At 45.5% G+C, this 27558-nt stretch overlaps 13 non-coding genes across 13 annotated transcripts; 10 read left to right on the top strand and 3 right to left on the bottom strand.

Moving 5' to 3' along the window:
* Positions 1 to 989: 989 nt before the first annotated feature.
* On the top strand, positions 990 to 1063 carry TRNAT-AGU (transfer RNA threonine (anticodon AGU)). The gene has a single exon. It is a non-coding gene; the product is annotated as a tRNA-Thr (tRNA).
* A 393-nt stretch (positions 1064 to 1456) lies between these two features.
* TRNAS-GCU (transfer RNA serine (anticodon GCU)) lies at positions 1457 to 1538 on the bottom strand. Its single transcript has one exon. It is a non-coding gene; the product is annotated as a tRNA-Ser (tRNA).
* A 684-nt stretch (positions 1539 to 2222) lies between these two features.
* TRNAT-AGU (transfer RNA threonine (anticodon AGU)) lies at positions 2223 to 2296 on the top strand. Its single transcript has one exon. It is a non-coding gene; the product is annotated as a tRNA-Thr (tRNA).
* A 1172-nt stretch (positions 2297 to 3468) lies between these two features.
* TRNAT-AGU (transfer RNA threonine (anticodon AGU)) lies at positions 3469 to 3542 on the top strand. Its single transcript has one exon. It is a non-coding gene; the product is annotated as a tRNA-Thr (tRNA).
* Positions 3543 to 4701: 1159 nt separating this feature from the next.
* Positions 4702 to 4775, top strand: TRNAT-AGU (transfer RNA threonine (anticodon AGU)). Its single transcript has one exon. It is a non-coding gene; the product is annotated as a tRNA-Thr (tRNA).
* A 1159-nt stretch (positions 4776 to 5934) lies between these two features.
* Positions 5935 to 6008, top strand: TRNAT-AGU (transfer RNA threonine (anticodon AGU)). Its single transcript has one exon. It is a non-coding gene; the product is annotated as a tRNA-Thr (tRNA).
* A 1159-nt stretch (positions 6009 to 7167) lies between these two features.
* TRNAT-AGU (transfer RNA threonine (anticodon AGU)) lies at positions 7168 to 7241 on the top strand. The gene has a single exon. It is a non-coding gene; the product is annotated as a tRNA-Thr (tRNA).
* Positions 7242 to 9646: 2405 nt separating this feature from the next.
* On the top strand, positions 9647 to 9720 carry TRNAT-AGU (transfer RNA threonine (anticodon AGU)). Its single transcript has one exon. It is a non-coding gene; the product is annotated as a tRNA-Thr (tRNA).
* Positions 9721 to 10879: 1159 nt separating this feature from the next.
* On the top strand, positions 10880 to 10953 carry TRNAT-AGU (transfer RNA threonine (anticodon AGU)). Its single transcript has one exon. It is a non-coding gene; the product is annotated as a tRNA-Thr (tRNA).
* A 1159-nt stretch (positions 10954 to 12112) lies between these two features.
* Positions 12113 to 12186, top strand: TRNAT-AGU (transfer RNA threonine (anticodon AGU)). Its single transcript has one exon. It is a non-coding gene; the product is annotated as a tRNA-Thr (tRNA).
* Positions 12187 to 12579: 393 nt separating this feature from the next.
* TRNAS-GCU (transfer RNA serine (anticodon GCU)) lies at positions 12580 to 12661 on the bottom strand. Its single transcript has one exon. It is a non-coding gene; the product is annotated as a tRNA-Ser (tRNA).
* Positions 12662 to 20769: 8108 nt separating this feature from the next.
* Positions 20770 to 20843, top strand: TRNAT-AGU (transfer RNA threonine (anticodon AGU)). The gene has a single exon. It is a non-coding gene; the product is annotated as a tRNA-Thr (tRNA).
* A 393-nt stretch (positions 20844 to 21236) lies between these two features.
* Positions 21237 to 21318, bottom strand: TRNAS-GCU (transfer RNA serine (anticodon GCU)). The gene has a single exon. It is a non-coding gene; the product is annotated as a tRNA-Ser (tRNA).
* Positions 21319 to 27558: the final 6240 nt, after the last annotated feature.

Consider the following 27558-nt stretch of genomic DNA (forward strand, 5'->3'; position numbering starts at 1 on the left):
CCGAGGATGCCATCAAGCATGAAAAATAAAAAGAGTGGACTTAACCCGTTGATATGCCACGTAACTTGTTAGCCACACAACAAATATGCGTCTTTCCTAGCTTTAATAAGAGCCGTCTTGAGAGGTCACAGTTAAAGTCCACCATGGAGGGGACAATCACTGCTTGTCCAGTAAAAAGAGGATTAGCAAACAAAGATTTCAGCTAGGACGAAGCAGAGGAAATCGACGAGGATGGGATTCGAACCCATGCATGCAGAGCACAATGGATTAGCAGTCCATCGCCTTAACCACTCGCCCACCTTGTCCCGGTGAGCGCCGTGGTTCCCTTTGACAAACTCCCAAACAAAGTGTGCCTAGTTGGTGCCTGCAGAGTTTTGCTGATCGGTCATGGGCTGAGTGGGTCATACCTCGCCTCCTACAGTAAGTAATGCCTCAAGAAGATGCATGGAAAACCCTTGAAAGGTGGACCTATGCTAAGGGATGCCAAACCATTTCCAGACATCCCTGGCATGTCTTCCATCCATCTATTCTGCCTTATGCATGGAAAGCAGAGCAGGTAACAATTCTTGCTCTGCTAAGAAGCGGCTCAATCACCTATGGAACCGCAAACCTCTAGCTCTCCACGAAGTTCCAGCTGCTATTGTCGTCTGCAAATTTGTCGGTGTGGATGCCTTTTTCAAAAAGTTTTTGCTTTTCTAATTGTCATGACTGAAAGCTTCATCCTTTTACAAGTTGCTGCCAAGTATGGAACAGAACTCCAGTACCGTGTGGGCCCTTAAAGAAAGCAGTGGAAAACGACTGCGGATAAAGGGACACACCTCAGTTGTCTACCTAGTATCTGCTCACCTTCCTTTTTTCAGCCCTGAAAAGAAAAACCATGAAGGTTTGAGCCACCCCATCAGGTCATGAAAGGTTGCAGGAATTGGAAACATCCAATAGCAGTGGCGTTTTTTTTAAGCTGCACAGCTGTGCCAGCTTTGCCATCACAAGGCGCTGTGGCTTAGTTGGTTAAAGCGCCTGTCTAGTAAACAGGAGATCCTGAGTTCGAATCTCAGCAGTGCCTTTCTTTCTTCTCTTTTGAGCTTCTGAAGCAAACCAAAAAAAAGTTATTCGCTCACGTCTGACATCTTACTTGTCTTTCACACAGTCCTAAGGTAGACCAGTCAGGGGATCTAGAATCAGTACCAGCTAAAGGCTGCAAAGGACAAAGAGGCCTTCATCTTCATGAGAAGGCCGAGGATGCCATCAAGCATGAAAAATAAAAAGAGTGGACTTAACCCGTTGATATGCCACGTAACTTGTATGCCACACAACAAATATGCGTCTTTCCTAGCTTTAATAAGAGCCGTCTTGAGAGGTCACAGTTAAAGTCCACCATGGAGGGGACAATCACTGCTTGTCCAGTAAAAAGAGGATTAGCAAACAAAGATTTCAGCTAGGACGAAGCAGAGGAAATCGACGAGGATGGGATTCGAACCCATGCATGCAGAGCACAATGGATTAGCAGTCCATCGCCTTAACCACTCGGCCACCTCGTCCCGGTGAGCGCCATGGTTCCCTTTGACAAACTCCCAAACAAAGTGTGCCTAGTTGGTGCCTGCAGAGTTTTGCTGATCGGTCATGGGCTGAGTGGGTCATACCTCGCCTCCTACAGTAAGTAATGCCTCAAGAAGATGCATGGAAAACCCTTGAAAGGTGGACCTATGCTAAGGGATGCCAAACCATTTCCAGACATCCCTGGCATGTCTTCCATCCATCTATTCTGCCTTATGCATGGAAAGCAGAGCAGGTAACAATTCTTGCTCTGCTAAGAAGCGGCTCAATCACCTATGGAACCGCAAACCTCTAGCTCTCCACGAAGTTCCAGCTGCTATTGTCGTCTGCAAATTTGTCGGTGTGGATGCCTTTTTCAAAAAGTTTTTGCTTTTCTAATTGTCATGACTGAAAGCTTCATCCTTTTACAAGTTGCTGCCAAGTATGGAACAGAACTCCAATACCGTGTGGGCCCTTAAAGAAAGCAGTGGAAAACGACTGCGGATAAAGGGACACACCTCAGTTGTCTACCTAGTATCTGCTCACCTTCCTTTTTCCAGCCCTGAAAAGAAAAACCATGAAGGTTTGAGCCACCCCATCAGGTCATGAAAGGTTGCAGGAATTGGAAACATCCAATAGCAGTGGCGTTTTTTTTAAGCTGCACAGCTGTGCCAGCTTTGCCATCACAAGGCGCTGTGGCTTAGTTGGTTAAAGCGCCTGTCTAGTAAACAGGAGATCCTGAGTTCGAATCTCAGCAGCGCCTTTCTTTCTTCTCTTTTGAGCTTCTGAAGCAAACCAAAAAAAAGTTATTCGCTCACGTCTGACATCTTACTTGTCTTTCACACAGTCCTAAGGTAGACCAGTCAGGGGATCTAGAATCAGTACCAGCTAAAGGCTGCAAAGGACAAAGAGGCCTTCATCTTCATGAGAAGGCCGAGGATGCCATCAAGCATGAAAAATAAAAAGAGTGGACTTAACCCGTTGATATGCCACGTAACTTGTATGCCACACAACAAATATGCGTCTTCCCTAGCTTTAATAAGAGCCGTCTTGAGAGGTCACAGTTAAAGGTCACAGTTAAAGTCCACCATGGAGGGAACAATCACTGCTTGTCCAGTAAAAAGAGGATTAGCAAACAAAGATTTCAGCTTGGACGAAGCAGAAGAAATCAACGAGGATGGGATTCAAACCCATGCATGCAGAGCACAATGGATTAGCAGTCCATCGCCTTAACCACTCGGCCACCTCGTCCTAGTGAGCGCCGTGGTTCCCTTTGACAAACTCCCAAACAAAGTGTGCCTAGTCGGTGCCTGCAGAGTTTTGCTGATCGGTCATGGGCTGAGTGGGTCATACCTCGCCTCCTACAGTAAGTAATGCCTCAAGAAGATGCATGGAAAACCCTTGAAAGGTGGACCTATGCTAAGGGATGCCAAACCATTTCCAGACATCCCTGGCATGTCTTCCATCCATCTATTCTGCCTTATGCATGGAAAGCAGAGCAGGTAACAATTCTTGCTCTGCTAAGAAGCGGCTCAATCACCTATGGAACCGCAAACCTCTAGCTCTCCACGAAGTTCCAGCTGCTATTGTCGTCTGCAAATTTGTCGGTGTGGATGCCTTTTTCAAAAAGTTTTTGCTTTTCTAATTGTCATGACTGAAAGCTTCATCCTTTTACAAGTTGCTGCCAAGTATGGAACAGAACTCCAATACCGTGTGGGCCCTTAAAGAAAGCAGTGGAAAACGACTGCGGATAAAGGGACACACCTCAGTTGTCTACCTAGTATCTGCTCACCTTCCTTTTTCCAGCCCTGAAAAGAAAAACCATGAAGGTTTGAGCCACCCCATCAGGTCATGAAAGGTTGCAGGAATTGGAAACATCCAATAGCAGTGGCGTTTTTTTTAAGCTGTACAGCTGTGCCAGCTTTGCTATCACAAGGCGCTGTGGCTTAGTTGGTTAAAGCGCCTGTCTAGTAAACAGGAGATCCTGAGTTCGAATCTCAGCAGTGCCTTTCTTTCTTCTCTTTTGAGCTTCTGAAGCAAACCAAAAAAAAGTTATTCGCTCACGTCTGACATCTTACTTGTCTTTCACACAGTCCTAAGGTAGACCAGTCAGGGGATCTAGAATCAGTACCAGCTAAAGGCTGCAAAGGACAAAGAGGCCTTCATCTTCATGAGAAGGCCGAGGATGCCATCAAGCATGAAAAATAAAAAGAGTGGACTTAACCCGTTGATATGCCACGTAACTTGTATGCCACACAACAAATATGCGTCTTTCCTAGCTTTAATAAGAGCCGTCTTGAGAGGTCACAGTTAAAGTCCACCATGGAGGGGACAATCACTGCTTGTCCAGTAAAAAGAGGATTAGCAAACAAAGATTTCAGCTTGGACGAAGCAGAAGAAATCGACGAGGATGGGATTCAAACCCATGCATGCAGAGCACAATGGATTAGCAGTCCATCGCCTTAACCACTCGGCCACCTCGTCCTGGTGAGCGCCGTGGTTCCCTTTGACAAACTCCCAAACAAAGTGTGCCTAGTCGGTGCCTGCAGAGTTTTGCTGATCGGTCATGGGCTGAGTGGGTCATACCTCGCCTCCTACAGTAAGTAATGCCTCAAGAAGATGCATGGAAAACCCTTGAAAGGTGGACCTATGCTAAGGGATGCCAAACCATTTCCAGACATCCCTGGCATGTCTTCCATCCATCTATTCTGCCTTATGCATGGAAAGCAGAGCAGGTAACAATTCTTGCTCTGCTAAGAAGCGGCTCAATCACCTATGGAACCGCAAACCTCTAGCTCTCCACGAAGTTCCAGCTGCTATTGTCGTCTGCAAATTTGTCGGTGTGGATGCCTTTTTCAAAAAGTTTTTGCTTTTCTAATTGTCATGACTGAAAGCTTCATCCTTTTACAAGTTGCTGCCAAGTATGGAACAGAACTCCAGTACCGTGTGGGCCCTTAAAGAAAGCAGTGGAAAACGACTGCGGATAAAGGGACACACCTCAGTTGTCTACCTAGTATCTGCTCACCTTCCTTTTTCCAGCCCTGAAAAGAAAAACCATGAAGGTTTGAGCCACCCCATCAGGTCATGAAAGGTTGCAGGAATTGGAAACATCCAATAGCAGTGGCGTTTTTTTTAAGCTGCACAGCTGTGCCAGCTTTACCATCACAAGGCGCTGTGGCTTAGTTGGTTAAAGTGCCTGTCTAGTAAACAGGAGATCCTGAGTTCGAATCTCAGCAGTGCCTTTCTTTCTTCTCTTTTGAGCTTCTGAAGCAAACCAAAAAAAAGTTATTCGCTCACGTCTGACATCTTACTTGTCTTTCACACAGTCCTAAGGTAGACCAGTCAGGGGATCTAGAATCAGTACCAGCTAAAGGCTGCAAAGGACAAAGAGGCCTTCATCTTCATGAGAAGGCCGAGGATGCCATCAAGCATGAAAAATAAAAAGAGTGGACTTAACCCGTTGATATGCCACGTAACTTGTATGCCACACAACAAATATGCGTCTTTCCTAGCTTTAATAAGAGCCGTCTTGAGAGGTCACAGTTAAAGTCCACCATGGAGGGGACAATCACTGCTTGTGCAGTAAAAAGAGGATTAGCAAACAAAGATTTCAGCTTGGACGAAGCAGAAGAAATCGACAAGGATGGGATTCGAACCCATGCATGCAGAGCACAATGGATTAGCAGTCCATCGCCTTAACCACTCGGCCACCTCGTCCTGGTGAGCGTCGTGGTTCCCTTTGACAAACTCCCAAACAAAGTGTGCCTAGTCGGTGCCTGCAGAGTTTTGCTGATCGGTCATGGGCTGAGTGGGTCATACCTCGCCTCCTACAGTAAGTAATGCCTCAAGAAGATGCATGGAAAACCCTTGAAAGGTGGACCTATGCTAAGGGATGCCAAACCATTTCCAGACATCCCTGGCATGTCTTCCATCCATCTATTCTGCCTTATGCATGGAAAGCAGAGCAGGTAACAATTCTTGCTCTGCTAAGAAGCGGCTCAATCACCTATGGAACCGCAAACCTCTAGCTCTCCACGAAGTTCCAGCTGCTATTGTCGTCTGCAAATTTGTCGGTGTGGATGCCTTTTTCAAAAAGTTTTTGCTTTTCTAATTGTCATGACTGAAAGCTTCATCCTTTTACAAGTTGCTGCCAAGTATGGAACAGAACTCCAGTACCGTGTGGGCCCTTAAAGAAAGCAGTGGAAAACGACTGCGGATAAAGGGACACACCTCAGTTGTCTACCTAGTATCTGCTCACCTTCCTTTTTCCAGCTCTGAAAAGAAAAACCATGAAGGTTTGAGCCACCCCATCAGGTCATGAAAGGTTGCAGGAATTGGAAACATCCAATAGCAGTGGCGTTTTTTTTAAGCTGCACAGCTGTGCCAGCTTTGTCATCACAAGGCGCTGTGGCTTAGTTGGTTAAAGCGCCTGTCTAGTAAACAGGAGATCCTGAGTTCGAATCTCAGCAGTGCCTTTCTTTCTTCTCTTTTGAGCTTCTGAAGCAAACCAAAAAAAAGTTATTCGCTCACGTCTGACATCTTACTTGTCTTTCACACAGTCCAAAGGTGGACCAGTCAGGGGATCTAGAATCAGTACCAGCTAAAGGCTGCAAAGGACAAAGAGGCCTTCATCTTCATGAGAAGGCCGAGGATGCCATCAAGCATGAAAAATAAAAAGAGTGGACTTGACCCGTTGATATGCCACGTAACTTGTATGCCACACAACAAATATGCGTCTTTCCTAGCTTTAATAAGAGCCGTCTTGAGAGGTCACAGTTAAAGTCCACCATGGAGGGGACAATCACTGCTTGTCCAGTAAAAAGAGGATTAGCAAACAAAGATTTCAGCTTGGACGAAGCAGAAGAAATCGACGAGGAAGGGATTCGAACCCATGCATGCAGAGCACAATGGATTAGCAGTCCATCGCCTTAACCACTCAGCCACCTCGTCCTGGTGAGCGCCGTGGTTCCCTTTGACAAGCTCCCAAACAAAGTGTGCCTAGTCGGTGCCTGCAGAGTTTTGCTGATCGGTCATGGGCTGAGTGGGTCATACCTCGCCTCCTACAGTAAGTAATGCCTCAAGAAGATGCATGGAAAACCCTTGAAAGGTGGACCTATGCTAAGGGATGCCAAACCATTTCCAGACATCCCTGGCATGTCTTCCATCCATCTATTCTGCCTTATGCATGGAAAGCAGAGCAGGTAACAATTCTTGCTCTGCTAAGAAGCGGCTCAATCACCTATGGAACCGCAAACCTCTAGCTCTCCACGAAGTTCCAGCTGCTATTGTCGTCTGCAAATTTGTCGGTGTGGATGCCTTTTTCAAAAAGTTTTTGCTTTTCTAATTGTCATGACTGAAAGCTTCATCCTTTTACAAGTTGCTGCCAAGTATGGAACAGAACTCCAGTACCGTGTGGGCCCTTAAAGAAAGCAGTGGAAAACGACTGCGGATAAAGGGACACACCTCAGTTGTCTACCTAGTATCTGCTCACCTTCCTTTTTCCAGCCCTGAAAAGAAAAACCATGAAGGTTTGAGCCACCCCATCAGGTCATGAAAGGTTGCAGGAATTGGAAACATCCAATAGCAGTGGCGTTTTTTTTAAGCTGCACAGCTGTGCCAGCTTTGCCATCACAAGGCGCTGTGGCTTAGTTGGTTAAAGTGCCTGTCTAGTAAACAGGAGATCCTGAGTTCGAATCTCAGCAGCGCCTTTCTTTCTTCTCTTTTGAGCTTCTGAAGCAAACCAAAAAAAAGTTATTCGCTCACGTCTGACATCTTACTTGTCTTTCACACAGTCCTAAGGTAGACCAGTCAGGGGATCTAGAATCAGTACCAGCTAAAGGCTGCAAAGGACAAAGAGGCCTTCATCTTCATGAGAAGGCCGAGGATGCCATCAAGCATGAAAAATAAAAAGAGTGGACTTAACCCGTTGATATGCCACGTAACTTGTATGCCACACAACAAATATGCGTCTTCCCTAGCTTTAATAAGAGCCGTCTTGAGAGGTCACAGTTAAAGGTCACAGTTAAAGTCCACCATGGAGGGAACAATCACTGCTTGTCCAGTAAAAAGAGGATTAGCAAACAAAGATTTCAGCTTGGACGAAGCAGAAGAAATCGACGAGGATGGGATTTGAACCCATGCATGCAGAGCACAATGGATTAGCAGTCCATCGCCTTAACCACTCGGCCACCTCGTCCTAGTGAGCGCCGTGGTTCCCTTTGACAAACTCCCAAACAAAGTGTGCCTAGTCGGTGCCTGCAGAGTTTTGCTGATCGGTCATGGGCTGAGTGGGTCATACCTCGCCTCCTACAGTAAGTAATGCCTCAAGAAGATGCATGGAAAACCCTTGAAAGGTGGACCTATGCTAAGGGATGCCAAACCATTTCCAGACATCCCTGGCATGTCTTCCATCCATCTATTCTGCCTTATGCATGGAAAGCAGAGCAGGTAACAATTCTTGCTCTGCTAAGAAGCGGCTCAATCACCTATGGAACCGCAAACCTCTAGCTCTCCACGAAGTTCCAGCTGCTATTGTCGTCTGCAAATTTGTCGGTGTGGATGCCTTTTTCAAAAAGTTTTTGCTTTTCTAATTGTCATGACTGAAAGCTTCATCCTTTTACAAGTTGCTGCCAAGTATGGAACAGAACTCCAATACCGTGTGGGCCCTTAAAGAAAGCAGTGGAAAACGACTGCGGATAAAGGGACACACCTCAGTTGTCTACCTAGTATCTGCTCACCTTCCTTTTTCCAGCCCTGAAAAGAAAAACCATGAAGGTTTGAGCCACCCCATCAGGTCATGAAAGGTTGCAGGAATTGGAAACATCCAATAGCAGTGGCGTTTTTTTTAAGCTGTACAGCTGTGCCAGCTTTGCTATCACAAGGCGCTGTGGCTTAGTTGGTTAAAGCGCCTGTCTAGTAAACAGGAGATCCTGAGTTTGAATCTCAGCAGTGCCTTTCTTTCTTCTCTTTTGAGCTTCTGAAGCAAACCAAAAAAAAGTTATTCGCTCACGTCTGACATCTTACTTGTCTTTCACACAGTCCTAAGGTAGACCAGTCAGGGGATCTAGAATCAGTACCAGCTAAAGGCTGCAAAGGACAAAGAGGCCTTCATCTTCATGAGAAGGCCGAGGATGCCATCAAGCATGAAAAATAAAAAGAGTGGACTTAACCCGTTGATATGCCACGTAACTTGTATGCCACACAACAAATATGCGTCTTTCCTAGCTTTAATAAGAGCCGTCTTGAGAGGTCACAGTTAAAGTCCACCATGGAGGGGACAATCACTGCTTGTCCAGTAAAAAGAGGATTAGCAAACAAAGATTTCAGCTTGGACGAAGCAGAAGAAATCGACGAGGATGGGATTCAAACCCATGCATGCAGAGCACAATGGATTAGCAGTCCATCGCCTTAACCACTCGGCCACCTCGTCCTGGTGAGCGCCGTGGTTCCCTTTGACAAACTCCCAAACAAAGTGTGCCTAGTCGGTGCCTGCAGAGTTTTGCTGATCGGTCATGGGCTGAGTGGGTCATACCTCGCCTCCTACAGTAAGTAATGCCTCAAGAAGATGCATGGAAAACCCTTGAAAGGTGGACCTATGCTAAGGGATGCCAAACCATTTCCAGACATCCCTGGCATGTCTTCCATCCATCTATTCTGCCTTATGCATGGAAAGCAGAGCAGGTAACAATTCTTGCTCTGCTAAGAAGCGGCTCAATCACCTATGGAACCGCAAACCTCTAGCTCTCCACGAAGTTCCAGCTGCTATTGTCGTCTGCAAATTTGTCGGTGTGGATGCCTTTTTCAAAAAGTTTTTGCTTTTCTAATTGTCATGACTGAAAGCTTCATCCTTTTACAAGTTGCTGCCAAGTATGGAACAGAACTCCAGTACCGTGTGGGCCCTTAAAGAAAGCAGTGGAAAACGACTGCGGATAAAGGGACACACCTCAGTTGTCTACCTAGTATCTGCTCACCTTCCTTTTTCCAGCCCTGAAAAGAAAAACCATGAAGGTTTGAGCCACCCCATCAGGTCATGAAAGGTTGCAGGAATTGGAAACATCCAATAGCAGTGGCGTTTTTTTTAAGCTGCACAGCTGTGCCAGCTTTGCCATCACAAGGCGCTGTGGCTTAGTTGGTTAAAGTGCCTGTCTAGTAAACAGGAGATCCTGAGTTCGAATCTCAGCAGTGCCTTTCTTTCTTCTCTTTTGAGCTTCTGAAGCAAACCAAAAAAAAGTTATTCGCTCACGTCTGACATCTTACTTGTCTTTCACACAGTCCTAAGGTAGACCAGTCAGGGGATCTAGAATCAGTACCAGCTAAAGGCTGCAAAGGACAAAGAGGCCTTCATCTTCATGAGAAGGCCGAGGATGCCATCAAGCATGAAAAATAAAAAGAGTGGACTTAACCCGTTGATATGCCACGTAACTTGTATGCCACACAACAAATATGCGTCTTTCCTAGCTTTAATAAGAGCCGTCTTGAGAGGTCACAGTTAAAGTCCACCATGGAGGGGACAATCACTGCTTGTGCAGTAAAAAGAGGATTAGCAAACAAAGATTTCAGCTTGGACGAAGCAGAAGAAATCGACAAGGATGGGATTCGAACCCATGCATGCAGAGCACAATGGATTAGCAGTCCATCGCCTTAACCACTCGGCCACCTCGTCCTGGTGAGCGTCGTGGTTCCCTTTGACAAACTCCCAAACAAAGTGTGCCTAGTCGGTGCCTGCAGAGTTTTGCTGATCGGTCATGGGCTGAGTGGGTCATACCTCGCCTCCTACAGTAAGTAATGCCTCAAGAAGATGCATGGAAAACCCTTGAAAGGTGGACCTATGCTAAGGGATGCCAAACCATTTCCAGACATCCCTGGCATGTCTTCCATCCATCTATTCTGCCTTATGCATGGAAAGCAGAGCAGGTAACAATTCTTGCTCTGCTAAGAAGCGGCTCAATCACCTATGGAACCGCAAACCTCTAGCTCTCCACGAAGTTCCAGCTGCTATTGTCGTCTGCAAATTTGTCGGTGTGGATGCCTTTTTCAAAAAGTTTTTGCTTTTCTAATTGTCATGACTGAAAGCTTCATCCTTTTACAAGTTGCTGCCAAGTATGGAACAGAACTCCAGTACCGTGTGGGCCCTTAAAGAAAGCAGTGGAAAACGACTGCGGATAAAGGGACACACCTCAGTTGTCTACCTAGTATCTGCTCACCTTCCTTTTTCCAGCCCTGAAAAGAAAAACCATGAAGGTTTGAGCCACCCCATCAGGTCATGAAAGGTTGCAGGAATTGGAAACATCCAATAGCAGTGGCGTTTTTTTTAAGCTGCACAGCTGTGCCAGCTTTGTCATCACAAGGCGCTGTGGCTTAGTTGGTTAAAGCGCCTGTCTAGTAAACAGGAGATCCTGAGTTCGAATCTCAGCAGTGCCTTTCTTTCTTCTCTTTTGAGCTTCTGAAGCAAACCAAAAAAAAGTTATTCGCTCACGTCTGACATCTTACTTGTCTTTCACACAGTCCAAAGGTGGACCAGTCAGGGGATCTAGAATCAGTACCAGCTAAAGGCTGCAAAGGACAAAGAGGCCTTCATCTTCATGAGAAGGCCGAGGATGCCATCAAGCATGAAAAATAAAAAGAGTGGACTTGACCCGTTGATATGCCACGTAACTTGTATGCCACACAACAAATATGCGTCTTTCCTAGCTTTAATAAGAGCCGTCTTGAGAGGTCACAGTTAAAGTCCACCATGGAGGGGACAATCACTGCTTGTCCAGTAAAAAGAGGATTAGCAAACAAAGATTTCAGCTTGGACGAAGCAGAAGAAATCGACGAGGAAGGGATTCGAACCCATGCATGCAGAGCACAATGGATTAGCAGTCCATCGCCTTAACCACTCAGCCACCTCGTCCTGGTGAGCGCCGTGGTTCCCTTTGACAAGCTCCCAAACAAAGTGTGCCTAGTCGGTGCCTGCAGAGTTTTGCTGATCGGTCATGGGCTGAGTGGGTCATACCTCGCCTCCTACAGTAAGTAATGCCTCAAGAAGATGCATGGAAAACCCTTGAAAGGTGGACCTATGCTAAGGGATGCCAAACCATTTCCAGACATCCCTGGCATGTCTTCCATCCATCTATTCTGCCTTATGCATGGAAAGCAGAGCAGGTAACAATTCTTGCTCTGCTAAGAAGCGGCTCAATCACCTATGGAACCGCAAACCTCTAGCTCTCCACGAAGTTCCAGCTGCTATTGTCGTCTGCAAATTTGTCGGTGTGGATGCCTTTTTCAAAAAGTTTTTGCTTTTCTAATTGTCATGACTGAAAGCTTCATCCTTTTACAAGTTGCTGCCAAGTATGGAACAGAACTCCAGTACCGTGTGGGCCCTTAAAGAAAGCAGTGGAAAACGACTGCGGATAAAGGGACACACCTCAGTTGTCTACCTAGTATCTGCTCACCTTCCTTTTTCCAGCCCTGAAAAGAAAAACCATGAAGGTTTGAGCCACCCCATCAGGTCATGAAAGGTTGCAGGAATTGGAAACATCCGATAGCAGTGGCGTTTTTTTTAAGCTGCACAGCTGTGCCAGCTTTGCCATCACAAGGCGCTGTGGCTTAGTTGGTTAAAGCGCCTGTCTAGTAAACAGGAGATCCTGAGTTCGAATCTCAGCAGTGCCTTTCTTACTTCTCTTTTGAGCTTCTGAAGCAAACCAAAAAAAAGTTATTCGCTCACGTCTGACATCTTACTTGTCTTTCACACAGTCCTAAGGTAGACCAGTCAGGGGATCTAGAATCAGTACCAGCTAAAGGCTGCAAAGGACAAAGAGGCCTTCATCTTCATGAGAAGGCCGAGGATGCCATCAAGCATGAAAAATAAAAAGAGTGGACTTGACCCGTTGATATGCCACGTAACTTGTATGCCACACAACAAATATGCGTCTTTCCTAGCTTTAATAAGAGCCGTCTTGAGAGGTCACAGTTAAAGTCCACCATGGAGGGGACAATCACTGCTTGTCCAGTAAAAAGAGGATTAGCAAACAAAGATTTCAGCTTGGACGAAGCAGAAGAAATCGACGAGGATGGGATTCGAACCCATGCATGCAGAGCACAATGGATTAGCAGTCCATCGCCTTAACCACTCGGCCACCTCGTCCTGGTGAGCGCCGTGGTTCCCTTTGACAAACTCCCAAACAAAGTGTGCCTAGTCGGTGCCTGCAGAGTTTTGCTGATCGGTCATGGGCTGAGTGGGTCATACCTCGCCTCCTACAGTAAGTAATGCCTCAAGAAGATGCATGGAAAACCCTTGAAAGGTGGACCTATGCTAAGGGATGCCAAATAGAGATGAGCGAGCACTAAAATGCTCGGGTACTCGTTATTCGAGACGAACTTTTCCCGATGCTCGAGTGCTCGTCTCGAATAACGAACCCCATTGAAGTCAATGGGAGACTCGAGCATTTTTCAAGGGGACCAAGGCTCTGCACAGGGAAGCTTGGCCAAACACCTGGGAACCTCAGAAAAGGATGGAAACACCACGGAAATGGACAGGAAACAGCAGGGGCAGCATGCATGGATGCCCCTGAGGCTGCTTAATCGCACCATTATGCCAAAATTATGGGCAACAGCATGGCCATGACAGAGTGACAGAATGAAGCTAGATAGCATCTAAAACATCCAATAATTGACCCTGACACTATAGGGGATGGCATGCAGAGGCAGCGGCAGCAGGCTAGAGAGTGGCATGGCGACATACCCTAAATGGACTCAGGCTTCAAACCAATGGGTGGCAGAGAGGAACCAAAGGAGGTGAGCAAGAAGCGCTCAAATAATATCGGTACATGATAAAAGTTTGCCAGTATATTTTGTGGATTACACAGCAGGGTGGCGACAAAGTTAACATGGAAGCCATGAAAACAACCCAAAATTCTGCCTGACACAGCTCGTTTGATAAGGGGACCATGTATGGAGGCAGTGAACTAGTAGTAGATTAAAGGTTCTGCAGTTAAAACTATGTTAGTTGGATCTTGGCATGGAGTTGGCGCTCCGCTGCCAGGCGAGCTTTCGCCAATCCAAGCCCCTGTCTCTAGGCTACTCCCCAAACAGCACTTCTAAGAACCTTTTGTATAAGATCAAGTGTAGTAGCGTTCTTATAAGTTTAGGATATGGCGGGTGAGGGGAATGTAAACAGATGCGCAAGAAGCGCTGAAATAATATTGGTAAATGATAAAAGTTTATTAGTATATTTTGTGGATAACACAGCTGGGTGGCGACAAAGTTAACAACTTTGATGTGGAATCCATGAAAACAACCCAAATTTCTGCCTGACACACCTCGTTTGATAAAGGGACGATGTATGGAGGCAGCTATATGGACGACTTTTGGAGGTAGCAATGGAGACAACGTGTGGAGGCTGCTATGGAGACAATTTAATTTGGATAGTGCCTGTATGTGGCAGTCCCAAAAATTTTTCAAACCAGAGGAGCAGGTAGGTGGCCCTCCAGAAAAATAGAATAGATTGAGTGCCTGTATGTGGCAGTCCCAAAAAGTTTTCAAACCAGAGGAGCAGGTAGGTGGCCCTCCAGAAAAATTGAATAGATTGAGTGCCTGTATGTGGCAGTCCCAAAAAGTTTTCAAACCAGAGGAGCAGGTAGGTGGCCCTCCAGAAAAATTGAATAGATTGAGTGCCTGTATGTGGCAGTCCCAAAAAGTTTTCAAACCAGAGGAGCAGGTAGGTGGCCCTCCAGAAAAATTGAATAGATTGAGTGCCTGTATGTGGCAGTCCCAAAAATTTTTCAAACCAGAGGAGCAGGTAGGTGGCCCTCCAGAAAATAGAATAGATTGAGTGCCTGTATGTGGCAGTCCCAAAAAGTTTTCAAACCAGAGGAGCAGGTAGGTGGCCCTCCAGAAAAATAGAATAGATTGAGTGCCTGTATGTGGCAGTCCCAAAAAGTTTTCAAACCAGAGGAGCAGGTAGGTGGCCCTCCAGAAAAATGGAATCGATTGAGTGCCTGTATGTGGCAGTCCCAAAAAGTTTTCAAACCAGAGGAGCAGGTAGGTGGCCCTCCAGAAAAATAGAATAGATTGAGTGCCTGTATGTGGCACTCCCAAAAATTGTTTAAAACAGAGGAACGGGTCGGTGGCCCTCCAGAAAAATTGAATAGATTGAGTGCCTGTATGTGGCACTCCCAAAAATTGTTTAAAACAGAGGACCGGGTCGGTGGCCCTCCAGAAAAATTAAATGCATAAAGTACTATAGCAAGAGCCAGTGGGCCCTGTCAAAAAATAGCCAGTTTCCTCTGCTTTACTGTACAAAGAGGAGGAGAAGGAGGGAAATGAGGAGGAGGAGGAGTGGATCAATTATTCAGGTTGAGCTTCCTTCACCTGGTGGAGATTGGAAATTATGAGAAATCCAGGCTTTATTCATCTTAATAAGCGTCAGCCTGTCAGCGCTGTCAGTCGACAGGCGTGTATGCTTATCGGTGATGATGCCACCAGCTGCACTGAAAACCCGCTCGGACAAGACGCTAGCGGCAGGGCAGGCAAGAACCTCCAAGGCGTACAGCGCCAGTTCGTGCCACATGTCCAGCTTTGAAACCCAGTAGTTGTAGGGAGCTGTGTGATCATTTAGGACGATGGTATGGTCAGCTACGTACTCCCTCACCATCTTTCTGTAAAGATCAGCCCTACTCTGCCGAGACTGGGGACAGGTGACAGTGTCTTGCTGGGGTGACATAAAGCTGGCAAAAGCCTTGTAAAGCGTACCCTTGCCAGTGCTGGACAAGCTGCCTGCTCGCCTACTCTCCCTCGCTACTTGTCCCGCAGAACTACGCACTCTGCCGCTAGCGCTGTCAGAAGGGAAATACTGTTTCAGCTTGTGCACCAGGGCCTGCTGGTATTCATGCATTCTCACACTCCTTTCCTCTGCAGGGATGAGAGTGGAAAGATTTTGCTTGTACCGTGGGTCCAGGAGAGTGAACACCCAGTAATCGGTGCTGGAATAAATTCTTTGAACGCGAGGGTCACGGGATAGGCAGCCTAGCATGAAATCTGCCATATGCGCCAGAGTACCAACGCGTAAGAATTCACTCCCCTCACTGGCCTGACTGTCCATTTCCTCCTCCTCCAACTCCTCCAACTCCTCTTCTTCTGCCCATACACGCTGAACAGTAAAGGACTCAACAATGGTCCCCTCTTGTGTCTCGCCAACATTCTCCTCCTCTTCCTCCTCATCCTCCTCCACCTCCACCTCCTCCGATATGCGCTGAGAAACAGACCTAAGGGTGCTTTGGCTATCAACAAGGGAATCTTCTTCCCCCGTCTCTTGTGACGAGCGCAAAGCTTCCGACTTCATGCTGATCAGAGAGTTTTTCAACAGGCCAAGCAGCGGGATGGTGAGGCTGATGATGGCGGCATCGCCACTGACCATCTGTGTTGACTCCTCAAAGTTACTCAGCACCTGACAGATATCAGACATCCACGTCCACTCCTCATTGTAGACTTGAGGAAGCTGACTGACCTGACTACCAGTTCTGGTGGAAGTTGACATCTGGCAGTCTACAATGGCTCGGCGCTGCTGGTAAACTCTGGATAACATGGTCAGTGTTGAATTCCACCTCGTGGGCACGTCGCACAACAGTCGGTGAGCGGGCAGTTGGAGGCGGCGCTGCGCTGCCCTGAGAGTGGCAGCATCTGTGCTGGACTTCCTGAAATGCGCACAGATGCGGCGCACCTTCGTGAGCAAATCTGACAGATTGGGGTATGTCTTGAGGAAACGCTGAACTATCAGATTTAACACATGGGCCAGGCATGGCACATGTGTCAGTCTGCCGAGTTGCAGAGCCGCCACCAGGTTACGGCCGTTGTCACACACAACCATGCCTGGCTTCAGGTTCAGCGGTGCCAGCCACAGATCAGTCTGTGATGCCCTGTAATAGCTCTTGGGCGGTGTGCCTTTTATCGCCTAGGCTCAGCAGTTTGAGCACCGCCTGCTGTCGCTTAGCAACGGCACTGCTGCTGTGCCTAGAGCTACCGACTGATGGCGCCGTGCCCACGGATGGTAGTTCGGAGGAGGAGGTGGAGGAGGGGTGGGAGGAGGAGGAGGCATAGTAGGCCTGAAACACCTGGACCGAGGTAGGCCCCGCAATCCTCGGCGTCGGCAGTATATGACCAGCCCCAGGGTCAGACTCGGTCCCAGCCTCCACCAAGTTAACCCAATGTGCCGTCAGCGATATATAGTGGCCCTGCCCGGCAGCACTCGTCCACGTGTCCGTGGTCAGGTGGACCTTGTCAGAAACGGCGTTGGTCAGGGCACGGGTGATGTTGTCTGACACGTGCTGGTGCAGGGCTGGGACGGCACATCGGGAAAAGTAGTGGCGGCTGGGGACCGAATACCGAGGGGCGGCCGCCGCCATGAGGTTGCGAAAGGCCTCGGTCTCTACTAGCCTATAGGGCAGCATCTCCAGGCTAAGCAATCTGGAGATGTGCACATTAAGGGCTTGGGCGTGCGGGTGGGTTGCACTATATTTGCGTTTCCGCTCCAGCGTCTGGGGTATGGAGAGCTGAACGCTGGTGGATGCTGTGGAGGATCGTGGAGGCGACGATGGGGTTTTTGTGGCAGGGTCCTGGGCAGGGGGCTGACTATCAGCTGACACAGGGGAAGGAGCAGTGGTGTGCACGGCCGGAGGTGAACGGGCTTGTTGCCACTGAGTGGGGTGTTTAGAATTCATATGCCTGCGCATACTGGTGGTAGTTAAGCTAGTAGTGGTGGAACCCCTGCTGAGCCTGGTTTGGCAAATGTTGCACACCACAGTCCGTCGGTCATCCGGTGTTTCCTTAAAGAACCTCCAGACTTCTGAAGATCTAGCCCTCGCCGCAAGAGCCCTCGCCACGGGAGCTTCACTAGTTGACACATTTGGCGCTGATGCACCAGCTCTGGCCCTGCCTCTCCGTCTGGCCCCACCACTGCCTCTTCCAACCTGTTCTGGTCGAGGACTCTCCTCCGTCTCAGAAGCACTGTGTTCACCCGGCCTCTCAACCCAGCTTGGGTCTGTCACCTCATCATCCTCCGATCCCTCAGTCTGCTCCCCCCTCGGACTTCCTGCCCTGACAACAACTTCCCCACTGTCTGACAACCGTGTCTCCTCATCGTCGGACACCTCTTTACACACTTCCACTACGTCAAGAAGGTCATCATCACCCACAGACTGTGACTGGTGGAAAACCTGGGCATCGGAAAATTGCTCAGCAGCAACCGGACAAGTGGTTTGTGACTGTGGGAAGGGTCCAGAAAACAGTTCCTCAGAGTATGCCGGTTCAAATGCCAAATTTTCCTTGGAGGGGGCAGACTGGGGGGGAGGAGGCTGAGGTGCAGGAGCTGGAGGAGTGGCGATTTCGGTGACATGGGTGGACTGCGTGGAAGACTGACTGGTGGACAAATTGCTCGAAGCATTGTCAGCAATCCACGACATCACCTGTTCGCACTGTTCTGGCCTCAACAGTGCTCTACCACGAGTCCCAGTAACTTCAGACATGAACCTAGGGAGTGTAGCTCTGCGGCGTTCCCCTGCTCCCTCATAAGCAGGTGGTGTCTCACCCCGGCCAGGACCACGGCCTCTGACCCCTGCAGTAGTTGGACGCCCACGTCCCCGCCCTCGTCCTCTACCCCTAGCCCTCGGGTTAAACATTTTTAAAATGAGAGTTATAGCTTTAATTTTTTTTTAACTTTCTTTTGTGTTTTTTTTTTTTTTTGTGTTTTTGAGTTTTTAAAACCAAACAATGCTATCCTATTGCTATGGCTATTTTCTAGCCAAGTATGAAAGCACACTACTATGCCAGATGAGATGACACCGAGTTATTAAACAAAATAAACGTAAAATAAAAAAGGACAAATGGCAGACTGTGCCTAATTGAAATCCAACCCCTACTAAATTTTCCCACTTCGGTCTTTGCAATGGATATGTGCGTCACTAAGCGCAAAACACAGCGGTCGCAAGTCTCACTACAAATTGCTCACAATTGGCTAGTAGATGCACTGCAGCAAGTACAGCCACCAGCAGATCAACCAGAAATCAAATATATAACGCTACTGTAGGCGTAAGCCGTTTGGATTCTCCTATGGCTATTTTCTAGCCAAGTATGAAAGCACACTACTATGCCAGATGAGATGACGCTGAGTTATTAAACAAAATAAACGTAAAATAAAAAAGGACAAATGGCAGACTGTGCCTAATTGAAATCCAACCCCTACTAAATTTTCCCACTTCGGTCTTTGCAATGGATATGTGCGTCACTAAGCGCAAAACACAGCGGTCGCAAGTCTCACTACAAATTGCTCACAATTGGCTAGTAGATGCACTGCAGCAAGTACAGCCACCAGCAGATCAACCAGAAATCAAATATATAACGCTACTGTAGGCGTAAGCCGTTTGGATTCTCCTATGGCTATTTTCTAGCCAAGTATGAAAGCACACTACTATGCCAGATGAGATGACGCTGAGTTATTAAACAAAATAAACGTAAAATAAAAAAGGACAAATGGCAGACTGTGCCTAATTGAAATCCAACCCCTACTAAATTTTCCCACTTCGGTCTTTGCAATGGCTATGTGCGTCACTAAGCGCAAAACACAGCGGTCGCAAGTCTCACTACAAATTGCTGACAATTGGCTAGTAGATGCACTGCAGCAAGTACAGCCACCAGCAGATCAACCAGAAATCAAATATATAACGCTACTGTAGGCGTAAGCCGTTTGGATTCTCCTATGGCTATTTTCTAGCCAAGTATGAAAGCACACTACTATGCCAGATGAGATGACGCTGAGTTATTAAACAAAATAAACGTAAAATAAAAAAGGACAAATGGCAGACTGTGCCTAATTGAAATCCAACCCCTACTAAATTTTCCCACTTCGGTCTTTGCAATGGATATGTGCGTCACTAAGCGCAAAACACAGCGGTCGCAAGTCTCACTACAAATTGCTCACAATTGGCTAGTAGATGCACTGCAGCAAGTACAGCCACCAGCAGATCAACCAGAAATCAAATATATAACGCTACTGTAGGCGTAAGCCGTTTGGATTCTCCTATGGCTATTTTCTAGCCAAGTATGAAAGCACACTACTATGCCAGATGAGATGACACTGAGTTATTAAACAAAATAAACGTAAAATAAAAAAGGAAAAATGGCAGACTGTGCCTAATTGAAATCCAACCCCTACTAAATTTTCCCACTTTGGTGTTTGAGGTGGATATGTGTGCCACTAAGAGCTAAACACAACGGTAGCAAGTCCCCCTGCTAATTCCTCACAAAATGGTACTAGATGCAAATAAAAAAAAAAAAAAGTAGAACGTTATTGTAGCCCTAAGAAGGGCTGTTGGGTTCTTGGAGAATCACTCCTGCCTAACAGTAAGCTAATAGAACACCCTAACGCTTTCCCTGACCAGCAGCAGCTCTCTCCCTAGCGGCATCCAGACACAGAATGATCCGAGCAGCGCGGGCAGCGGCTAGTCTATCCCAGGGTCACCTGATCTGGCCAGCCAACCACTGCTATCGACGTGTAAGGGTACCACGTCATGCTGGGTGGAGTGCAGAGTCTCCTGGCTTATGATTGGCTCTGTTTCTGGCCGCCAAAAAGCAAAACGGCGGGAGCTGCCATTTTCTCGAGCGGGCGAAGTATTCGTCCGAGCAACGAGCAGTTTCGAGTACGCTAATGCTCGAACGAGCATCAAGCTCGGACGAGCATGTTCGCTCATCTCTAATGCCAAACCATTTCCAGACATCCCTGGCATGTCTTCCATCCATCTATTCTGCCTTATGCATGGAAAGCAGAGCAGGTAACAATTCTTGCTCTGCTAAGAAGCGGCTCAATCACCTATGGAACCGCAAACCTCTAGCTCTCCACGAAGTTCCAGCTGCTATTGTCGTCTGCAAATTTGTCGGTGTGGATGCCTTTTTCAAAAAGTTTTTGCTTTTCTAATTGTCATGACTGAAAGCTTCATCCTTTTACAAGTTGCTGCCAAGTATGGAACAGAACTCCAGTACCGTGTGGGCCCTTAAAGAAAGCAGTGGAAAACGACTGCGGATAAAGGGACACACCTCAGTTGTCTACCTAGTATCTGCTCACCTTCCTTTTTCCAGCCCTGAAAAGAAAAACCATGAAGGTTTGAGCCACCCCATCAGGTCATGAAAGGTTGCAGGAATTGGAAACATCCGATAGCAGTGGCGTTTTTTTTAAGCTGCACAGCTGTGCCAGCTTTGCCATCACAAGGCGCTGTGGCTTAGTTGGTTAAAGCGCCTGTCTAGTAAACAGGAGATCCTGAGTTCGAATCTCAGCAGTGCCTTTCTTTCTTCTCTTTTGAGCTTCTGAAGCAAACCAAAAAAAAATTATTCGCTTACGTCTGACATCTTACTTGTCTTTCACACAGTCCAAAGGTAGACCAGTCAGGGGATCTAGAATCAGTACCAGCTAAAGGCTGCAAAGGACAAAGAGGCCTTCATCTTCATGAGAAGGCCGAGGATGCCATCAAGCATGAAAAATAAAAAGAGTGGACTTGACCCGTTGATATGCCACGTAACTTGTATGCCACACAACAAATATGCGTCTTTCCTAGCTTTAATAAGAGCCGTCTTGAGAGGTCACAGTTAAAGTCCACCATGGAGGGGACAATCACTGCTTGTCCAGTAAAAAGAGGATTAGCAAACAAAGATTTCAGCTTGGACGAAGCAGAAGAAATCGACGAGGATGGGATTCGAACCCATGCATGCAGAGCACAATGGATTAGCAGTCCATCGCCTTAACCACTCGGCCACCTCGTCCTGGTGAGCGCCGTGGTTCCCTTTGACAAACTCCCAAACAAAGTGTGCCTAGTCGGTGCCTGCAGAGTTTTGCTGATCGGTCATGGGCTGAGTGGGTCATACCTCGCCTCCTACAGTAAGTAATGCCTCAAGAAGATGCATGGAAAACCCTTGAAAGGTGGACCTATGCTAAGGGATGCCAAACCATTTCCAGACATCCCTGGCATGTCTTCCATCCATCTATTCTGCCTTATGCATGGAAAGCAGAGCAGGTAACAATTCTTGCTCTGCTAAGAAGCGGCTCAATCACCTATGGAACCGCAAACCTCTAGCTCTCCACGAAGTTCCAGCTGCTATTGTCGTCTGCAAATTTGTCGGTGTGGATGCCTTTTTCAAAAAGTTTTTGATTTTCTAATTGTCATGACTGAAAGCTTCATCCTTTTACAAGTTGCTGCCAAGTATGGAACAGAACTCCAGTACCGTGTGGGCCCTTAAAGAAAGCAGTGGAAAACGACTGCGGATGTGGGGGGCGTGGCCTGAGAGAGCTCCAGGACGGACGCACAAGCCTGAGCTCCGTCTGCTAAATCTCCAGCAAGCGACTTTCAAACCGGCTACCAGCGCTGAAGTGACCCTCCGAACCACCAAACCTCAGCGGAGATGGTCACAAAGAGGAAAACCGGCCGAACGGGACCCAAAAAGCTCTCGGAATTCAAACCGAGAAGAAATACCTGTGATGGCCCTACAGCCACGTGCTCCGGCAGTTCCTCACCTTCGGGCGCCGAAAGCAGCGACTCACCGAGAACGGAGACAATTAACCATCCAGGTACTCTTCTATCCCCAAACCAAAGAAATCGCTCCTTCTCAGAAGTGGTCTTGGGACAACTGTCCAACATCACCCCAAGCACACCAGCCGCAACGGGACTAGGATCCAAGATGGCGCCGAACACGAGGCAGACGCTGAGCCAACCCAGCACACCATCATCCAGCCCGGAGAAACAGAGACCTAGACTCTCATCTTCAGAGGTAAATCTATCCTTTACTCCACACTCCTCAATGACAGAAGAGCAAGACCCTTTATCCTCCATAAGCACAACTAAACAAGCTGCATCTGAGGACTTTATCAAAGAAATGCTATTAGCCTTCAGAGGCTCATTACAATCAGACATTGCTCTGTTAGCCCAAAGATTCAGCCAAAACATGGATGAAATAGGAGGAAGAGTGGATAAACTAGAACCTAAAATGGGAGAAATAACAGATTCACATAACGAGCTTATTGATGCTCATTACATGCTTGAAGATGAAGTATCTGCTATAAAAGACAAAATAGCAGACATAGAAGATAGAAGCAGAAGGAATAATATTAAATTCAGAGGCATTCCTGAGTCAATAGCCCAAACAGAACTTAACAATTATCTAGTAGAACTAATGAAATCTGTGCTACCAAATAGCTCTGTACAAGAATTAATAATAGACAGGGCACATCGTCTCCCAAGACCTAAAGGGTTACCTGAAGAATTACCAAGGGACACCATAGCACGCATCCATTTCTACCACATAAAAGAATCACTGATGAATACAACAAGAAGGATGAAATCCTTACCATCACCATATGAAAAGATCAACCTGTATGCAGATCTATCCCAAGCAACGCTACAGACAAGAAAACTTTTCAATCCAATAACCAATATCTTACGCAATTCCGGCATCTCTTACAAATGGGGATTCCCCACTAAGCTCCTAATTCACAAAGACGGAATTACCCATGCACTCAGAAAACCTGAAGATGGGATCCCTATGCTTCGTTCTTTTGGCATTGAAATACCTCCGGACCTATCATCAATGAAACAGAAGAATAAAAAACAAGTGGAGAAAGAGTGGAGTACCCAGCGCTGAAAGTATAACAAAGAACTCTGGAGAAACAAGAGGAGAAAACTCCAGGAGAACTTTTCCCCCCCAAGAAACAGGCACCTTACCAACCTGCCTGCCAGTTTGCTCATCCTGCATCTGAAATAAGTATAATTATAACTATTGTATTATGATAGTAGTTAACATATATGTTAAATTTTGTTCGTTTCAGTTAAGATTTATGTTACACAGAGAGATGACAAAGATATTCGGCTTATTATGTCACCATGTCACTTAAAATTTTATCTTTAAATACAAGAGGGCTCAATTCCCCTTATAAGAGGTCATCAATATGGAAAGATGCTTTGTCCTCGCAATCTGAGATTCTATGTCTTCAAGAGACGCACTTTGCAAAGGACAAAGCACCAACTTTCATACATAAAAAATACCCTTATATATACAATGCAAATGCAGCAAAAAAACACGCAGGAGTGTGCATAGCCTTAAAAGATACACTATCATTCAAGGAATTAGAAGAACATTTGGACAGTAGAGGAAGATTCATCATTCTAGTATGTGAAATAAATTCATATACAATCACACTGGTGAACCTTTATGCCCCAAATAAATCTCAAATACACTTTCTAAATAAACTTCATCGCAAAATTCAAAAAATTCAAAAAGGATGCTTAATTATGTGCGGAGACTTTAATATTATTCCAGACGCATCTCTAGACACTACCGCCCAAAGAACTAGAAACTCTCCGACCCTTAATATTTGGCTACAAAAACAGGGACTATATGACACCTTCAGATGTCTAAATGCTACCTCTAGAGAATATACATACTACTCACCCAGACACAGAACATTTTCAAGAATTGACCTGTTCTTGGTAGAAAGAAATTCACTAACACTGATCAAATCCTCAAACATTCAAACAGCTTCCTGGTCAGACCACTCCCCAATTTTTATGGAGATTAATCTATTCCCCAATGTAGAAAACCAAAAACAATGGAGGTGTAACACATTTCTATTAGGTTTACCCTCATATCAAGAGGCAGTCAAGGAAAACATCAAGGAATTTTTCAACATAAACAACGTAGAAAATATCAATCCCCTAGCACTTTGGACCAGCCATAAAATGTATATCAGAGGCATTATGAAAGGGCTAACATCCAAATACTACAAACAAAAAAACTTACAAATAAATAATACCCTCTCATGCATACAAGTCACCGAAAATTTATTACAAACTTCACCCACACCTCTGCTTCACAAACAACTATTTTCCTATAGACACAAACTCCATACTTTACTAATGGAAAATTATGACAAACAACTATTGTCCTGGAAATTAACACACTATATATCCTACAATAAGCCAAGTAAACTAATGGCAAAAAAAGTTAAAAAAACAATCCCAAAAACAAGAATTCCTTACCTAATCTCGCCTAAGGACTCAAAGACTCGGCTATCCCACCCCAAAGACATCTCCAACGCCTTTAAAGAATACTACGAGAAACTGTATAATCTTAAAGAAGGCCCCAACATAAACACACCAGATCCCACACAGATCAACGAATTCCTACAAAAAGTTCACCTCCCAAAACTGACAGACTCCCAACTCACTTCCTTAAACTCTCCCATCACAGAAACAGAATTAAACAATATCATACTACTTACAAAAAAACAAAAAGCCCCAGGCCCTGACGGACTCCCTAGTGAATATTATCAATATTGCAGGGACCAAATCCTTCCCCATATGACGAAAACCTTCAATCAGGCTATGATAGAAGGATTTCTCCCTACGGAAATGCTACAAGCCACAGTAGTAGCCATTCCTAAACCTAACAAAGAACCTAATACACCAGCTAACTTCCGCCCTATATCCCTTTTAAATTGCGACATCAAATTGTATGCCAAACTAATAGCCCAAAGACTTTTAGAAATCCTACCTAAACTTATCCATAACGATCAGGTCGGATTCACCAAAGGTAGACAGGCGCCAGACGGAACAAGGCGAATGATAGATCTAATAACAATTATGGAATCGTCTCGAATGCCTTCTCTGCTCCTCACCCTGGATGCAGAGAAGGCATTCGATAGGATCAATTGGGCTTTTGCATTCTCCACTTTAGAAAAATTTGGTTTCACAGGAAAAATACTAACTGCTATCAAAGCTTTATATGGCTCCCCATCAGCTAAAATATTAATAAATGGCTCGCTGTCCAATTCATTTTCTATCACCAATGGAACCCGTCAGGGATGCCCCCTTTCCTCACTTATATTTATTTTAAGCATAGAACCATTTGCAGAGCTTATAAGAACCCATCCTAATATAAAAGGTATCTCAGCAGGCGCAAGACAACATAAAATAGGATTATTTGCTGATGACACAATATTAACTCCCAATAACCCACTAACCTCACTCAGAGAAGTAATGAATATAATTAACACATTTGGAGCTATATCACATTACAGAGTTAATGCCAATAAATCCCTATTGCTAGGATTTAACATCTCACACACATTAAAAGCACAAATCACCCAAGAATTCCCTTTTCGTTGGGAAAAAGAAGCAGTTCCATACCTAGGAATTAAACTTTCAAACCCACTTAAACATCTAGCAAAAATTAATATGTTACACCTAATTCCCTCCCTACAAAAAGACCTAGAAGCCCTAAAGACTACTACACTATCATGGATGGGACGAATATTAATATATAAAATGTTGATTCTACCAAAAATACTATATCATTTTAGAACTATATCAACCCCTATCCCTAAAATATATATAACCAAACTTCAAAAACAAATGATATCATTTATATGGGGAAACAAAAAACCAAGAGTAGCAGCCAATATCCTATACTCCAATAAACTTAAAGGAGGACTAGGAGTGCCAAACCTACATAGATACAGAACAGTATTCCTGATACAACAAATAAAATCTTGGTGTATCCATACCCCAGCATACAGCTGGCCGTGCATAGAGGAAACTTTAAACAAAAATCGTCCTTTAATTCATCTACTACTAGCCCATACATTATTTCCAAAAATCCCTACACCAAAACCTCCAAGTCTAGCAGCATCTATCCAGGCCTGGAGGACATTATTAGAATTAAATCAACATAAATCTACTAAACACAACATTCAAATTCCTATCCAGGTACTGGAATACTTAATCAAAACCTTACACACTAGACCTCTCATGGAAAGAGAGTTAAAATTTGTCAACCAAATATCTCCAGATGGAAATACTATGTCAGTAAAAGATATAATGATCAAGTTCCACATCCCTGAAGAGTTAATGGGACCTATCGTCCAAATCAGAAGAACAACCATTAACTTCTCCTTACAAAACCCACAAATCCCAGATTGCATATACAACCTCATCTATAAACAAACCCAAGGCATACATAACTCTACAAAATTCTTATACGCAACTTTATCAGAAGACTATACAGCTGAACCCATTAAAGGTTCACATCTATTAAAATGGGAACAGGAATTAGGGATGCACTTCCCGTGGAATGAATGGAATGAAGCTTTTATGTGGGCTTCAAAGGCCTCCAAATGTGCAAACCTACGGGAAGTTCACCTGAAAATTCTTTCTAGATGGTATTACACTCCAACTCATTTAGCCAGAATATTCCCAGGTACACCGGATACCTGTTGGAGACAATGCGGACATAAGGGATCTTTAACACACATATTCTGGTCATGCCCAATCATCAAACGATTCTGGAGCGAAACTTTCAATACTATGTCCATATTAACAGAAACAAATATTCTCCCAGATAAAGCATTAGCTCTCCTGGGACTTGGAATTGGAAAAATCCCTACAAAACATAGGAAACTTGTAGGACATATCTTACAAGCTGCCAAATTGCTTCTAGCTAGAGCTTGGAAAAAAAACCAATCTCCATCCATTTCAGAACTACAGGAAATGCTCACCCAACATTGCCATCTAGAAAGAACCCTGGCTCTTAGAAATAGAACAATTAAATCACATTACATAATGTGGGACCCTTGGTACAAAATTACCGATATATAACTGGAGATAACCCTATAAAACATTAATTCTAGCTTCTCTTTACTAAAACCAGCCCGTACTTAAGGATAGAAATGGTACATAAAGAATACAGACCGCCAAAAATCTCTCTGAAAGTTTTGTTACTATGTTATTATGTTGATGTTATAAAATCTTGATAATAATATCTCGTTATTTACTCTACTGTAAACATTCCAAATACCTTACATGGAAACAACTGTTATAAGGATAATATATTTGAAATCGAGTCTATTATGGAAATGTTAAATGTATGTAACTATGCAATTTTGACTCAATAAAAAATATTTAAAGAGAGAAAACGACTGCGGATAAAGGGACACACCTCAGTTGTCTACCTAGT

The sequence above is a fragment of the Engystomops pustulosus genome, chromosome 7 (assembly GCF_040894005.1).
Source record: "Engystomops pustulosus chromosome 7, aEngPut4.maternal, whole genome shotgun sequence".
Taxonomy (NCBI): Eukaryota; Metazoa; Chordata; class Amphibia; order Anura; family Leptodactylidae; genus Engystomops; species Engystomops pustulosus.